Source organism: Podarcis liolepis (assembly GCF_965112155.1).
Source record: "Podarcis liolepis genome assembly, chromosome: 11".
Lineage (NCBI taxonomy): Eukaryota > Metazoa > Chordata > Lepidosauria > Squamata > Lacertidae > Podarcis > Podarcis liolepis.
Genome location: NC_139565.1, coordinates 39,817,690 through 39,833,586, shown reverse-complemented (window position 1 = coordinate 39,833,586; position 15,897 = coordinate 39,817,690). Strand labels below are relative to the sequence as shown.

The following is a 15,897-nucleotide window of genomic DNA, read 5'->3' as shown; positions in this document are numbered from 1 at the left end:
ACGTTTCACTTGCCCTGTTCCTGAAGATATGTATTCCTTTGAAAACAAGGCATCTAGGACTCATTAGATTTAGGTCACATTCACATTCTACATTTGAAGCACATAGCTTCCCACAAAGAATTCTGGGCACTTTGGGTTGTTAAGGGTGCTGGGAATTATAGCTATGTTAAGCATAAACTCTCCTGCCAACCTAGCAGTTTGAAAGGATTTCAAAGTGTAAGTAGATAAATAGGTATCACTCTGGCGGGAAGGTAAATGGCGTTTCCGTGCGCTGCTCTGGTTCGCCAGAAGCGGCTTAGTCATGCTGGCCACATGACCCACAAGCTGTACGCCGGCTTCCTCGGCAAGTAAAGCCAGATGAGCGCCGCAACCCCAGAGTCATCCACAACTGGACCTAACGGTCAGGGGTCCCTTTACCTTTAAGCATAAACTACTTTAAATTAGGGTTGCCATATTTCAAAACATGAAAATCTGGACACAAAAGTTGTTGAGCTTTTTTTGAGGAAAATAAAACTACACTTCCTTTTTTTTTAAGAATAATTTTTTTTAATTAACCGACCAATCACATCAAATCAAACCAAATTACATAAATTATAAATTCCAAATTACACAGCCGAATTTTAAATTTTTGTTGGGGGTACCCATATTTCAAGTTCCAAAGGGATCTAATCAACTTCTTGCTTCTTACTGCTGTTTTAATGTCCACAAATCTAACCTTATGATGTTCACAGTACTATCCAGTCCTTTCTTATTATTTTCCCACATCTCTTGTTGTTATTTTCATATATTTTTCCTTTCTCTTTGTGACCTCTGATAGTCTCCGCAAGCTGGTTAGAACAGTAATAAAACTACACTTCCAACATGGGTTGTCTGGATTTTCTTGGACATTTAGGCAATTCCCACCCAAGCACTGTTTAAGAGGGCTGAAATTCTGGACGTATGGCAGCCCTATTTAAATGCTATGTATTGATACGGCCTTAGAGATTCTGAGCAGTTATCAGCAAAGAGTCTTGTGGCCGACAAGATTTTTTTTTATGGCATAAGCTTTCATGAGTACATTTCATCTGATGTGAGATACAGTGCTATCAGATATGAAACTAGTCATATAAAACTTACTGCTCTAACCCAGCAGCACAGGTCTGTGGGCTCAGTGGGTTGGGGTTTTTTTTTTGCTATTTCCTCTAAGGTGGAGCTGAGGTTGGGACACCTTGGGTGCATGTGTGCCTGATTTGAAGAACTGGAATTTTTACATTCTTCAAACATATTTCATTCATCCTTAGTCTGTGGCTTATTTAGTGGTGCCAAGCAGGGCATAATAGCTTTTAAACACTGTCCAACACCATCTCCTTTCCCTTACTAATATTTAGGTGCAAGTTATTCTCTGAGCACCATGTAGATACTTTTTGAAGCTCCCCCCTGTACGCTGTTTAGGAAAAATGACTTTGGCAATTGCATCCACCATTTTGGCTTTAGGCATGATCCCCAGCACATAACATAAGTTGCGGGCTTGCTGTATTTTAAACGCAGGATATTGTGCATATCCTGCATTGAAATTTTCTCCAGAAATGTATGTTATTAATATTGTAACACTGGAGGAGCCTTGCTAGATCAGAGCAGTTTTCTATTATCTCAGTGGCCACACAGATGTCTATGGAAGATCCACATGAGTTCAATAGGCCAGTCTCATTCATGGTCCATGGCAAAATTGTCTGTTTTGCAGCTCTAAAATAGTAGTTTTTCTCTTCAGTGTTTCTAGATTGCTTGGGATCCTCTTGTGTTTCATTGCTCATAGAAATTTTGCTTTATTACCTATAAAGTACTGCATTGTGCATGTACACTTTGGGATAATGTGTAAGTTAACTCTCTTGTTTGGTGTTGAAGGTGAGATTTAACTAATCTTTAAATTCTGAATTAGTTGCCTGAGAAGATTGAGATTGTGGAACTCTGTATTAACCAGTGGGTTGTTATTTATACTGTGGTGTGTTGTGAGGGAGACTCAGGCTTTGCTCTGGGCCATGCTTCCTGTGTTGTCCTCCAGAATCAATTAGATGCAGTATTCATTATCGTATTGTGATGGCACCAAGGGGCTGAAGGGCACATTGTTTTGCTAGCCACTGTACAAATACAGGACAGGAGGATAATCCCCAGCCTGAAGCACTGACAAATAAGATGGACAAAAGGAGAAAGGGGAAAAGATTAACATACAACTAGAGTAAATAAAAAGAGGGGATGCTGGGTTATTTGAGTTCCAGATTCTCGTAGGCTCTTCCCCTACCCTTTCTGTTTAACCCTTTACATTCATTATTTCAGTGTCCATGTAATTTATTTTGAGAATTGCAGCCCAGAGCTCTCAGATGGACTAATGTTTAGATTGAGCCAAAGATCAGTAGTTTTTTTAGTTGTTGTCTCAAGACTATAGCATGACCTGGGAAAGAGTTTGAAATGCAGTGTTTCTCTTGATCAAAGCTTTTGAGACCAGCTAAGGTGATGTGGTTAGGTTTTTATGATGTTGGTTTAAAGGAACTACAGTTTTGATTCTATTATTTTTAATGTTACAAGGCACCTGAGGCTTGTCAAAACATGGGGTAAAAATTGATGGCATAAACAAAAACAAGGTTCATATGTTTGCTCACATCACTCTTTTCATCATAAGGTTGGAAAGATTTTGCATCTGTTCATTGGAGAAATAGACATCAGTATTCTGTCAGGCTGAAAGTAGCTCAGAATGTTTGTGTCTGACTCATAAGTAGAAACAGGTAAAAACTTGGGGATTACCATTGCGGTTGACCTCAAGGCACATGGTGCCGTTCTGCTACTGAAGTTGAGTGAGTCAGGCTTTGAGCGTTGCCTAGAGGAGAGACAACGTGAAAACCACATGTAGGTCATTCTGTGCTCTTTAAAGGAAGAGCAGGGTACAAGAGGATTCAATAAAGGAAGTATCTGTACTGCATTACAAATATTTAGCCATCTAACTGCTTTCCTGCAAGCTTATTTTCCCCTGCTTTAGTTGCTCCAGGACCTTTCTAGCATGTCGTAATGATGCTGCCATTAAGCTCACATTTTTGTTAGCAGTTTTGGTTTGATTATGGTGTGTGGAAGGAACACCTGTGTTTTACTGCGTGGTGAAGCATACTTCATTAGGAAAAGGGAACAGTTGTGATGTTTGCTTTACCCTCCAAAACTCATCCACTTCCCCTTGTTACGGCTCTAGCGTCTGCTACACATTAACTTGAGTGCCTTATGTTCCTGAACATCTGGGAGAGTAGGAGTGACGGGGGGGGGGGCGGCAGAAGAGAGTTGACTTCCGATGGTCAAAGTTGCTCTTTAGACATGCTATACCTTTTCAGCGGCTGAGTCAGTTCCCTATGAAATATCACATTGTTCCAGGAATCCTTTATTTCAAAAACATACTGTACAAGTTTTGAAGAAATATCTCCTCCTGGCCCCCATTTAGCTGCTTGCTAAACGACATGACTATACTTTGTCCATGAATATTAACTTAATTGCATGATTTATTCTTTCACAGTACTGTACATTTGTCTGTCTCCCCCCCTGCCCCCCATTATTGGGCAGTGGGGAATCTCAGCCATGCTCTTCATGTAGAGTGCATGATTGACAGGACCTTGAAAAGAGACTATAGTATATTAAACACAAGCACAGATTGTTTAGGCGCAAAAACTGTATCCCAGCATTGAGATTTTTATTGGCTCAGCTTCAAAGCATGTTAATAGGTATAGTCTTGGCCTGAGACAAAGGCCTGATTGTTACAGTGGTATATTTCATCCTGCTGCTACTTGGCAAAAGCCAGTGCACTTTTAAAGTGAAATTTGTGCGTGCACTTGTCTAGTCACCTGGAAAAAAAGGATACTTAGCTTACCCGTGAAAATGCAGCTAGCATGGTAGAAGGTGAGAATGTGTAATCCTTATTATGCAGTAGATTGTTAATGCCATATGGAGGGAAAATATATCATTTCAAAGCACCACAATGCTCTTGATTGTTTAGCTGTACATTCAGTTTCTGTAGTATATCTGGAAGGATTTAGTAAAGGGTCCTTGCGTGCATTTCTTAAGTGCCAAACTTTTATCCTCCTCCTTGCTCCTGTTTCAGTGGAGTTGAGTTAACATGGAAGTTTTTTTGGAGTTTTTTGCACCTTTAGCTATGGGCAGAAGCACATAAATGTGAAGAGGGCTTTTTTATTTGGTTAATCTTTGTATCTGTGCCAAGATGCAAAGCGCTGTATATTCATTCAAACCACCAGGAGCATATGACTGTTTTAATGAGTTGCCTCCGGCCCTTAGTTTTGCTCTTATGCTTTTTGAATGCACAGCAGATTTAGTATGATAAATAACCTAAATATATTTGTGCTCTGGTTGTCAGCACCGTTGTTTGAGGGGGATTATATCAGTTCCTAGTCAGGCACATAAATTTAAGCAGGATGAAATATAGGACTCGGCAGAACTAGTGGCCATGCTTTAGCTGAAAATATAAGGAAAGTGGTATTGGCTATAATCCATTAGTGGGCATCAGTCAGTGTTTGAGGCATAAATGGAGAACCTGTGGCTCTCCAGATATTGTTACTTGAACTTTCATCATCCCAACCAGCATGGTTGTCAGGGCTGGTTCAGATGCAGATAAGTACACAAAATGCAGAATTTGGCAGTGTAGTTAATTATTTTTTCAAGAAAACGGCATACAGCTCAGCAATACTTTCCAACAGGACTTGCCCCTATTGAGCAGTTGCCAGAACAGTCCTAGCCCTCTACTTCCTCTAGGTCTCCTTCTCTCCTGGATGTTTCCTAAACATCCTCAAACTACAGGGCACCTGTAATCTCTGTTCTGCCATATGCATCACCCTTCATGTCCGTGAAGTCAAGGGGGGAGGGGAACGTGTTGCAAACTCCTGGGATTCTCCTGTAGTCTTTTGTCTGAGCTGCTCCCTGCCACGGGCTGTCCTTGCTCACTAAAGCCCGTTGCTTCTTCAGCATCCAACCACTCCTCCCACCTCCCCCTTCTCCCTCCCTTGTTGTTGTCCCACCAACAATCCCTGGACTCTGAGCCTTCCTCCTCTGTGGCTTCCCTTGGGGGTCCCCCAGCTGGTACCTCATAACACTCCTCATCATCTCGCTAGTCCCTGACAATGGCCCAACGGTCAGGGATTATGGGAGTTGAAGTCCAACATCATCTGTAGGCCCACAGTTGATCACCCCTGATTTAAGAGGTGCTGGTTGGAGTACAGGAGTGGGATCTCTGGCTCAAGGTAAGAGTGGGGCCAGTAGTTAGATATTGCACCAAGATAGTGCAGCAGTAGCTCCATATATGTTTTAGTGATAGGGAAAATTGTGTCCGCACATCAGTGCTTCTCCCATCCCCTGAACTAGATGTCAGCAAGGTGAAATGTGGTTGGAATGTGGCTGCTAAGGGCACGCACCTCAAAAGAACTCAGTATAGCAAATGGTCAAAGCCTCTGACCCATATCTGAAAGAACAGGCTAAAGCAAGAGCTGAGCTTGCTCACCAGCATTTGATCAGGAATTCTTTATTTCTTTCTAGCACCCTTTCTAATGCTTTTGAGATCTCTAGATGCTGCCTCTTCATTTTCTTCCATTCACACCTTTCCCATGAAGCTTTCGGCACAACCTAGATTGTAACTAAGCCTAAGTATGGGCAGCCTTATGGAATTCTGTCCCGTTCCCACCCCCCCCCACCCCCCCGTTTACTGCTTTGCTTCTATTTCCTTTCCTTTCTTCCTTATCTGCGGGGTCAAATCATACCTAGTAAGCACCTTGGGGTAGGGTCCTGTCCTCTTGCAGTAAATAAATAACAAGTTCAAATAGCCCAAACATGTGCTTTTCCTCTCTGCCTAGGCTGGTAATTTTTTAATACTCCCCACCCCCACCCCTTTCTTGATCCAGGAAGCTTGAAAGTGACCAAGTATTTCTAGCTGCTCTCAGACTCTGAGTCGCTGCCAGGTTGAAATAGCTTTGAATGGGAATTGCTCAGCCAAATAGCCCAAAGGAAACCCATGTAACAGGGCAACTTCAGTTATTATTTTGAGAACAGGAAATAACCATTAGGTGCAAGAGTTCCAAAGAGTGCAAGTTAGACTTGGCACTAGGCAATTGACCACAGCCAAATGCTGTACAAAGACAAATTTCTGGTTTAAGCCAGCTTTCATGTGAGTGACAGAGATAAAAGTAAAACTAAGCTAAGCCCATCACCTTGCCTTACACCAGGTCGCACTATTTGTTCATCTAGAACAGCCTTTCTCAACTTCGGGTCCCTATATGTTGTTGGACTACAACTCCTATCATTCCTAGAAAGCATGGCCATTTGTCAGGGATGATGGGAGTTGGAGTTGGAGTTCAAGAACATCTGGGGACCAATGACTGAGAAAAGCTTACCGTATTTTTTGCACCATAACACTCACTTTTTTCCTCCTAGAAAGTAAGGGGAAATGTCTGTGCGTGTTATGGAGCGAATGCCTGCGGGTGGTGGGGGGATCGGCTGCAGTCGTGAGCAGAGGATCCATGGTTCCCCTTCCTTCCCTCCTCTGTGGTTACAAAGCATGGATCCACATGGATCTTCAGGATTTTTGCATTGGGCTACTCCAAACTCACTGTCAGATCACATGTCTGTGGCCACAGCATGAACCACAAAAATCATATATCCACTATTTCGTTTAGAATATTTTTTTCTTGTTTTCCTCCTCTAAAAACTACGTGCGTGTTATGGTCTGGTGCGTGTTATAGAGCGAAAAATACGCTATCTAGATTAATGCTGCCTACAATGGCTGGCGGTCAGGGGTCCCTTTACCTTTACAATGACTGGCAGCCGCTTTCTGCTTATTCTGGCATCTCCCAAGTTTTGTTTTGTTTTAAGTAATGGTTTAAATTTGGGGTGTTCTGCATGCAGAGCATGCAGTCTGCCACTGAGCTATGATCCTGTCTAATTTTCCACAATCTGGCATTAATTCCTTAATAATTAATCTGGCAAATTGACTGGTGGATGGAAAGTTCAGGCAACCTTCAAGAACATTAGCTAGCCTGCATACAAGCTCAGGCACACAGCTCACATACAGGTGATTCCCCATTTATGTGGGGGTTACATTCTAGCCCCACACTTAAATGGGGAACACCCCGCTGCGCTTCCAGCTCAACAAACCACCGTTAAGAGAAACTTCTGATGTCACAATAAGGTGTTCAAGTCTACACCAGAGGAGGATAGGTGCGCAAGAAGTAAGAAGCACCTCAACCCAAGGCTCACCCTTATAATACGTCATACCTGGGTTTTCAAACAACTTGGTTCTTGAACGTTTTGGCTCCTGAACCATGCAAACCCAGAAGTGAGTGTTCCGGTTTGCGAACTATTTTTGGAACCCAAACATTCAGCGGGGCTTCTGCAGCCAATCGGAAGCCGCACTTTGGTTTCTGAACATTTTGGAAGTCAGACAGACTTCCGGAACGGATTCCATTCAACTTCCAAGGTATGACTGTACTATACAACACATAAGCAAAAATTTAAGAAGAATAAAATCAGTCTTCAAAATTATGATGGAATAAAAAGGATTTCAAAGCCCAACAGGAAGAAAGTGGTCTTGGCATATTACCCAGCCACAGTCATGGTGCCGTGAGAGAGAAGGCCTCTTTTCTGGTACACAGCAAGATGGGCTAGAGAACAGCTTCTCCATCCTCAATCTTAGCGCTTGGATAGATTCCTATGGCTTCATTAACCTGGTCCTTGACTCCATCGCTGTCCATGCAACAGGATAGTTTCATGACAAGTTTAGAAGAACAGTTATTCTTCTCCTCCATTTCTGAATGCGAATACTCTTTCTATTATTGCCCCTTTGCCATTTAATTCCCCTGGCTTGCTTTGCAGGGCAAATTTGTAGGCACTTGCTGTCTTTGATTTAGATGCCCTGGTACCAAATGAGTTAAATCACACTGTTTTGACAACTTTCCAAATTAAAGAATAGCAAAGCATTCCGCAGTCACAGTTGGATAATTTTACAACAAAATCACTTTTTAATGAGAAGTATATCAGCAGTACAGAGCTTTTGAAGTTCTTCTTAGGATTGAACTGATAAGCAGCCATACTGAGCTCATGAATGGAAAAGCATCATTTTCCGAAGAAAACTCTTGTTAAAGACTGGAAGTCGCAGTTACGTCATTGCTTGGTTAATTGACTGCACCTGTCATTTGCTAACTGCCATAATCCAATAGTCTCTAAACCACTTGTTGAAAGGTCAGAAGGATCAGGAAAGAGCTCAGTTTACTGAGGGAAAATTATTAGATGTTCTAGCTTGGCTGCCCGTTGTGCTTGTTTGGTTCAAACTGTAATTCTTAAATCATAATGTCTGCTTCCCATACAAAGGCATTGCAAATAATAAAGGTTAAGTTAATTAATATTGGTTTTCCCCCCCCCCATCATTCACAGTTTATTTAGTACTCTTACACTTTACATTTTAAATGTTAATTTTTCTCTTTTTTAAATTTTGATTTGAATTATTTTGAAGGCAGGGAAACAGGGTTGGTCCTCAGCATAAAACCAGTGAATCACTCTTCTTGTTGCTTTACTGGCTGAGTAGCTGATGCTACTGAGCACATTGAGCGTTACTAGCCATCAGAATATATATTACTAGACTGGATGGACAAATAGTCCAGTCTAGTATATGGCAACTTCTAACTTTATCAGAAAAGAATTGTTATAAATAATGTATGGCTTCTTTACTTCAGTCTATGAAGTTGATTGTATTCATGGAACAGGGATAGGGAGCTGCTAGGTTCTCACAAGACCATTCTGTCATATATGACATCGAATGTGGAGCTGGTAAAGCTCAAAGGCATGTTTGCAGGCACCACTGGTCATTCCTGCCTGCAAAGCATCTGTCAAAGCACACGGCAAAGTAGGCAATCAGCTGATGGTCAGGTCTTCAGAAGCCGAATTCAAAGCACAGTGGAAAATAGTGGGCACCTAACATCATTATATGGGATGCGGGTGGCGCTGTGGTCATAAACCACTGAGCCTAGGGGTTGCCAATCAGAAGGTCGGTGATTCGAATCCCCGCAATGGGCTGAGCTCCTGTTGCTTGGTCCCAGCTCCTGCCAACCTAGCAGTTCGAAAGCACACCAAAATTGCAAGTAGATAAATAGGTACCACCTCGGTGGGAAGGTAAACGGCATTTCCATGCGCTGCTCTGGTTTCGCCAGAAGCGGCTTAGTCATGCTGGCCACATGACCCGGAAAAACTGTCTGCGAACAAACGTGGGCTCCCTCAGCCAGTAAAGCGAGATGAGCACTGCAACCCCAGAGTCGTTCATGACTGGACTTAACTGTAAGGGGTCCTTTACCTTTAACATTATGAGATTATGATATAACGTCCTTTACTGTTTTAATGCCACCTGTTTCTTTTATATTTCTTTCTCTTTGCTACTGATTTGCTAATACTTAACAACTGGCATGCTCTCCCTTTCCTGTATGCTGAAGAATGTTTACTAGCAGAAGTTCTGCCATTTAAAGCTGGGGATGGTCTGGACCAGGCATCCCCAAACTCAGCCCTCCAGCTGTTTTGGGACTACAATTCTCATCATCCCTGACCATTGGTCCTGTTAGCTAGGGATGATGGGAGTTGTCCCAAAACAGCTGGATGGCTCTGGACACAGACAGGCTTATAGATTTCATCTTCTGCATTTTCCTATCTCATGCGCTTGCTTTTTTATGAGCCATGCCTGTTTTTTAAAATTTGTATGCCTTCACTGTCAGAGTGAGTATGATAGCAATCTAGGACAGGATCTTTTTAGTGGTGGCATCACCATTATTGAATTTTCTCCCCATAGAGGTCCACTAGGATTGGTAGATCTTTAGTTCAGGGAGGCAGCTGACACTTTTGCATCAAAATCAAAAGTCACATATCAATCGGTTATGGTATAGTGCATATTCTTGCTTTTAAATGTGTTGCAAGTCTCTTGGAAGCCTCTGAGTAACAAGCTATTAACAAGTCTAATAAATAATGAATCAATCCACAAATCTTTAATCGGTTCAGTGATCAATTTAACATTGCAGCCAAGGCTCTAGGCCTGATTTGATTTTGTTTACATGATTAATTATTGTTTCCATTCTTGTATGTGATAGCTTGATTTTATTTTGTGTGTTAATAATCCTGAACTGCTGAGAATCCTTTGGGAAAGCTTTACATGATAAATACAGGATTTATATAAATGCAGGATTACGATCATGCAGGAGGCTCTAATACTCAGACAATGAAAGATAGGATTGGCCTAAGGGAGCTTTTTAAGTTGCAACTACTGTTTTCCCCCCTGCAGAGTTCTGAAGGTTAAGTAGCTGATTTGATGTGACTGTAATTAATAAATGTATTGGCAAACATTTGTTTCTCTGTGTCACTGTGCTCATTCAGGGTATTTATTTACAGATTCACTGTTCCAATCCCTTTGGCTCACTGAATTGTTTTTTCTTTAACGATTGCTGAAATGATAGTTCCTGTCTGTTGGCAGAGAAGAACAATTTTGAATGGTGGCTATTGTTCTCTCAGTTGCTGGACCCCTCTAGCTACAGAATCAGCAAGATTGCCTGCTAAGACAAAGTGTCAATGTTGTCTCCTGATCATGGGAATAGCTTGCTGCTAAATTATAGTTATAAGAAAAGCCGGACAGGGGAACCATGTTATGTTATCCTTTGTGAATTCTACATCTAAAAGCATAAAGTGGCTTCATGCTTCCCTTAAAAACTTCTCACAAATGTCACTGATTCTAAATACTGTATGCATTATATTCTCGTTGCCCTTTGTTAAACATGATGAGCAGCATGTATCACAACAGAGGAAAGTCTTTGCATCCGTTTAACCTAGAGGCAGGAGATTTCTAGAAATTATTCTTCCAAGACATTCTGCCACTAACTTGAAAGTCACCATTATTCAACAAAGAAGCTAAACTCTGTTTACATTTCTAGATGGCTTTCAAAGACATGACATAAAGGTGACATGGGTAAAGTCTTGATGGAACAGCTGAATATCATGAAATGTGCCCTAATAAAAGTTCACACCGCTTGCTTAGGAAACCCTTTGACATGAAGGGGGTTCCGCGCGAATCTACAGTGTAATAGTTGGAACAGTGAAATAGTTGGAATGTAAATCTAGGATTGGGGAGACATAGGTTTAAATCCATACTCAGCCATGAAATACAGTGGGTGATCTTTGGCCAGTCACTATCTCAGCCTAGCCTATCTTATAGGTTTGTTGTGAAGATAAAATGGGATGAGTGGGAGAGCAATGTTATTCCTCAGAGGAAGTGTAGGATATAAATCTAATAAGTAAATATGACTTGTTTGTGTTTAGCTATCAACATATTACAGCCATACCTCGGAAGTCGAACAGAATCCATTCCGGAAGTCCATTCGACTTCCAAAGTGTAACTTCCGATTGGCTGCAGGAAGCTCCTGCAGCCAATCGGAAGCCGCGGATGCCCCGTCGGATGTTTGGCTTCTGAAAGGACGCCCGAAAACTGGAACACTCACTTCTGGTTTTCAATCGTTTGGGAGCTGAAATGTTCGACTCCCAAGGCGTTCAGGAGCCAAAATATGACTGTACACGGGCTCACCTGGACACAGCAATAATGTGTCTTTCCCATAAGTTGTTAAATGGCACTTTGGTGTTCAAGAAACGTCTAAGAATTGGCACAGGATAAGTCAGTAAAGAAATCCAGTTTGTACTGAACCAAGAGAATTCATCTGTGTGTCTCCTGGTCTGCAATCTAAGAAGAACTTTCTGTAAGGAACATGTGCAGTGTAGCTTTTGAAAACTCAGCAGCCTCATAATGGATTTTCCTCTGAATGAAAATGACCCTGCTAGGGTGTCCTTAGTATGAAAATATTCTCAGAGAAGGGTTAAGTGCCTACTACTTTTTTCCCCACAGGAAATCGTGTTCTCTTTACCCTCAAGCCTAGCCAGGCTATTATGACACATGGTAGTTCCACCCTCAACTATATCGTAATCCAGTGCTGCATTCGTTGTGTTGCTTGTTATTGTTGTCATGGTTAAAGTATGATTGTTGCCTAAAGAAAGAATCACTTAATTGTGTGTGTGGCCAAGATTCCTCATTTTCTAAGTTTAAATACTGTACAGTGTAGAGTTAATATGGGAAATAACATTTACAGAGACGTTGGTACATTAATATATGTTGTTTCAAAATCAGAAGTTCATGTTTTTGCTTAAGGATTTATTCTTCTACGTTTGTTATCCAATAGGCATTTCCTAGATTGCCCTACAAAGTAAATTTACTCACTCTTGAGTTCTTGAAGACGTAAAATAAGCATATTTGCACCATAGCTTTGTGGTCCTGTGGCTTAAAAAGAGCCTTACACATATGCTAATTGTTGCATCAACTAATACATAAATGCACACGCCAGACTTTTGTCATTCAGTAAAAAGAGTTGACATATTTCCTGTAGACCTGGCTTTGACATACGTATGAACCAACTGCTATGATGCTGAAAAGAGGGCAGAACAGAGTCCCTCTTCTCGTCATTTTATTGTGCTAAGTCATCAAATTGTCACAAAACAAACATTGTGGGTTTCCAGCCATACAAGCAAGACCAAGCATGTCCTTTTGTCCTTAACCTTTGTCTTTAAAACTTCCTGCTGTGGCCATGAACACAGATCACAGGGGGCTAAAAATTGTATGTGGAGCGATGTGGAGAAAAAAGTATGAGAGAGGAAATATATCCTATGTTTGAAGGGGGAAAGTATCATTCATATATTTTTAGTTATTTAGTTAAAATTATTCTACTCAAGTTCTGACATCAACTATGTTTCTGAAACTTAATTCAACTAAGTTTGTAATTAGACCTCTAAATTGTCTATATGCTTGTTTTTAAAGAACATGGTGTATGTGATTGTTATCTTTAATCAGATAAAGATAAGGCATTTCACTCTAAACAGAAGGAACATAAACCACCCTTGGGATATTGATGTCATATTCAATAGCTGGAGAAAAGGTTTTCTAAAACTGTGTTGTTACAGATTTACAGGTGCAAGTTCTATTGATTTTTCAACTTTTTTTAAAAAAAAATGTGAGTGAGTCACAGATACACTTTTTTATTCACAACTCTTGTAAAATGTGAGGGCATTTTGGGTCATACGTCTCTCTTTTTTCAAACACTGATGGTAAGATAAGCCACCATATTTGGCAGTGAATTCAGAAACAAATTTTATCTACCCTACCTGATTGATTGCCTTTGCCACTGAAAAAAATGCACTTTTCCTCTCATGCCTTCTGGCACAAAGTTAGAAATTCCCACTCCGAATCTTCTGTGAGGAGTCCTGTCCTCATTACAGGCAGGGTTCTGTTTCCATAGGGTTATATAGGCTATAACAGAGCTTTTCAAACTGTGCGTTGTGACACGTTAGTGTGCCGGCTGCAGTGTGTCGGTGTGTCACACGAATGCTCTCAGCGCTACTCCTGGAGCTAGAAATGCTTAGTTTAACCATTGTATGGAAGTGAGAGCTGGACCATCAAGAAGGCTGATTGCCGAAGAATTGATGCTTTTGAATTATGGTGCTGGAGGAGACTCTTGAGAGTCCCATGGACTGCAAGAAGATCAAACCTATCCATTCTGAAGGAAATCAGCCCTGAGTGGTCACTAGAAGGACAGATCGTGAAGCTGAGGCTCCAATACTTTGGCCACCTCATGAGAAGAGAAGACTCCCTGGAAAAGACCCTGATGTTGGGAAAGATGGAGGGCACAAGGAGAAGGAGACGACAGAGGACGAGAGGGTTGGATAGTGTTCTCGAAGCTACCAGCATGAGTTTGACTAAACTGCGGGAGGCACTGGAAGACAGAAGTGCCTGGCATGCTCTGGTCCATGGGGTCATGAAGAGTCGGACACGACTAAACGACTAAACAACAACAACCTCTGGTTTGCGAGTACAGTCGTTACTTGGAAGTCAAACAGAATCATCTGTGTGATCATCAAAGAATTTAGGTGTCTGTTAAAGGAATGGTAGATAGAATACCAAACGGTTCAAACAATTTTTTGAGAAATTTCTTAGTTGTCATGCCAGAGCTGCCTGGATTCAGTAAATGTACTTAATTGAAAATCAGGACCAGGTTTCCAAGTCTCAGTGGACCACTTTTTTCATCAGGGAATAATTAATGTTTTCCCTTATTCTAAAGTTGTAAAATTTAAAAGATGGAGTGTGTAGTTCGTGAATATTTTTATGACAACTAATTCATTCTAATCAGTCTGTGATCAGCAAACTATATTCCCTTATTTTTCATGTTAAGTACATAAATAGATTTCTTGACATTCATAACTTGGTTGGTGCATTTGTACTTTTAAAGGCAGCCAGAATTTCTGACCTTTTTATGCAAACTTACGACTTTATATTTTTTAAAAAAAACACTCAAATTAAGTTAACTTCTACAGTTTTAATTATAAGTATTTAAGTACTTCCAAGTATGTACTGTAAGTAATGGAAAGAAAGAGTCAAATGCTAGGTTTGGGATATTTCAAAGACGTTCAGCAGTACAAGACGTTTTCATTTTTTTTACCACTTTTCATAAAAGATCTGTGCATGAATCAATATAAAACGAAGCAAAAACAATGGTACTTTTAACAGTATAAAACGAGATATGGCAGACAATTTTAAAAGCCTAAATCCAACTGTGAGTTTGCCTTTCCCTGCCAAACATCTAAACATCAATATAAATATTGCAGCAAGAGACAATGGAACAGCAATTATGCACTAAATACAAGAGACTTGGCAGAACATAAATGTTCTTAAACAGCTGCCTAAAGCTGTATAAGGAGCTTCAATTTATACCTGCGGAAGCTAATATGGAGGAGGGGGGAAGAACCGGGGGGGGGGAGGCGGAGGTTGCAGCATCTCTCCCACAATGCTATGGCCCCAACCCAAATCCCCTGCCACACACATATACAGCTGCATCTTATCAAAGAAAAATGTTGCAAGATCTATCCCACAACATGTCTTGTTTGGCCCCACCGTCTGGGAAACCTCACTATTTCCCTCTTTCTCTCCTTTTCTGCAAAGAGCACCAGAGGTCTGCTAAGAAGAACCAAGCTAAGATCATGTCATTAGCCCATCTAGTCCAGCATTACATTCTCACAGTGGCCAACCAGATGCCGCTGGGAATTCTGAGTGCAACAGCACTCTCCCCTCTTGTGAATCCCAACAACCAATAAACAGAGGCATTCTTCCTGCACCAGCGGAGGTACAGCACAGCCTTTCATAGCCCTGCCCTCCGTGAATTTGTCCGATCCTTTTTTTTAGAGCCAAGTTGGTGGCCATTACCGCATCTTGTCGGAATGAATTTCACAGTTTAATTGTGCACTGTGGGGGGGGGGGAATATATTTTTTCAATGGTCTTTCCTAAATCTTCCAACACTCATCTTCAGTGAATGGCCCTTGGTTCTGAACACGTCTGGAAAAAATTACAGAGGTACCTCGGTTGTCAAATGTAATCCGTTCTGGTAGACCGTTCGAATTCCAAAAACGTTCGACAACCGAAGCGCAATGGGTGGTTGGCAAATTCCATTGAGAAAATGGAGAAACGCGCCTTGGAAGCCGTTCGACTTCCAAGGCGTGTTCAAAAATGGAAGCATTCACTGGGGATTTTCGGTGTGTGGGTTCCAAATCGTTTGGCTTCCGAGATGCTCGAAAACCGAGGTTCCACTGTATCTCTATCCACTCCCTCCCCACCATGGACAATGTTCTACACCTCTCTCATTACTCCCATTTCTCGCCTTTCGTTTAAACTAAAAAGATCCAAATGCTTTAACTATTCTTCATAGGGGAATTGCTCCAGCTCCTTGATAATTTTGATTGCTGTTTCCTGGACCTTTTCTAGCTCCACAATCCCCTTC

General features: G+C 41.4%; 1 protein-coding gene across 3 annotated transcripts in view; it reads left to right on the top strand.

Moving 5' to 3' along the window:
* Positions 1-15,897, top strand: part of CWC27 (CWC27 spliceosome associated cyclophilin) — a 113,862-nt gene that overhangs the window by 22,561 nt on the left and 75,404 nt on the right. The gene's annotated exons all lie outside the window — the stretch shown is intronic.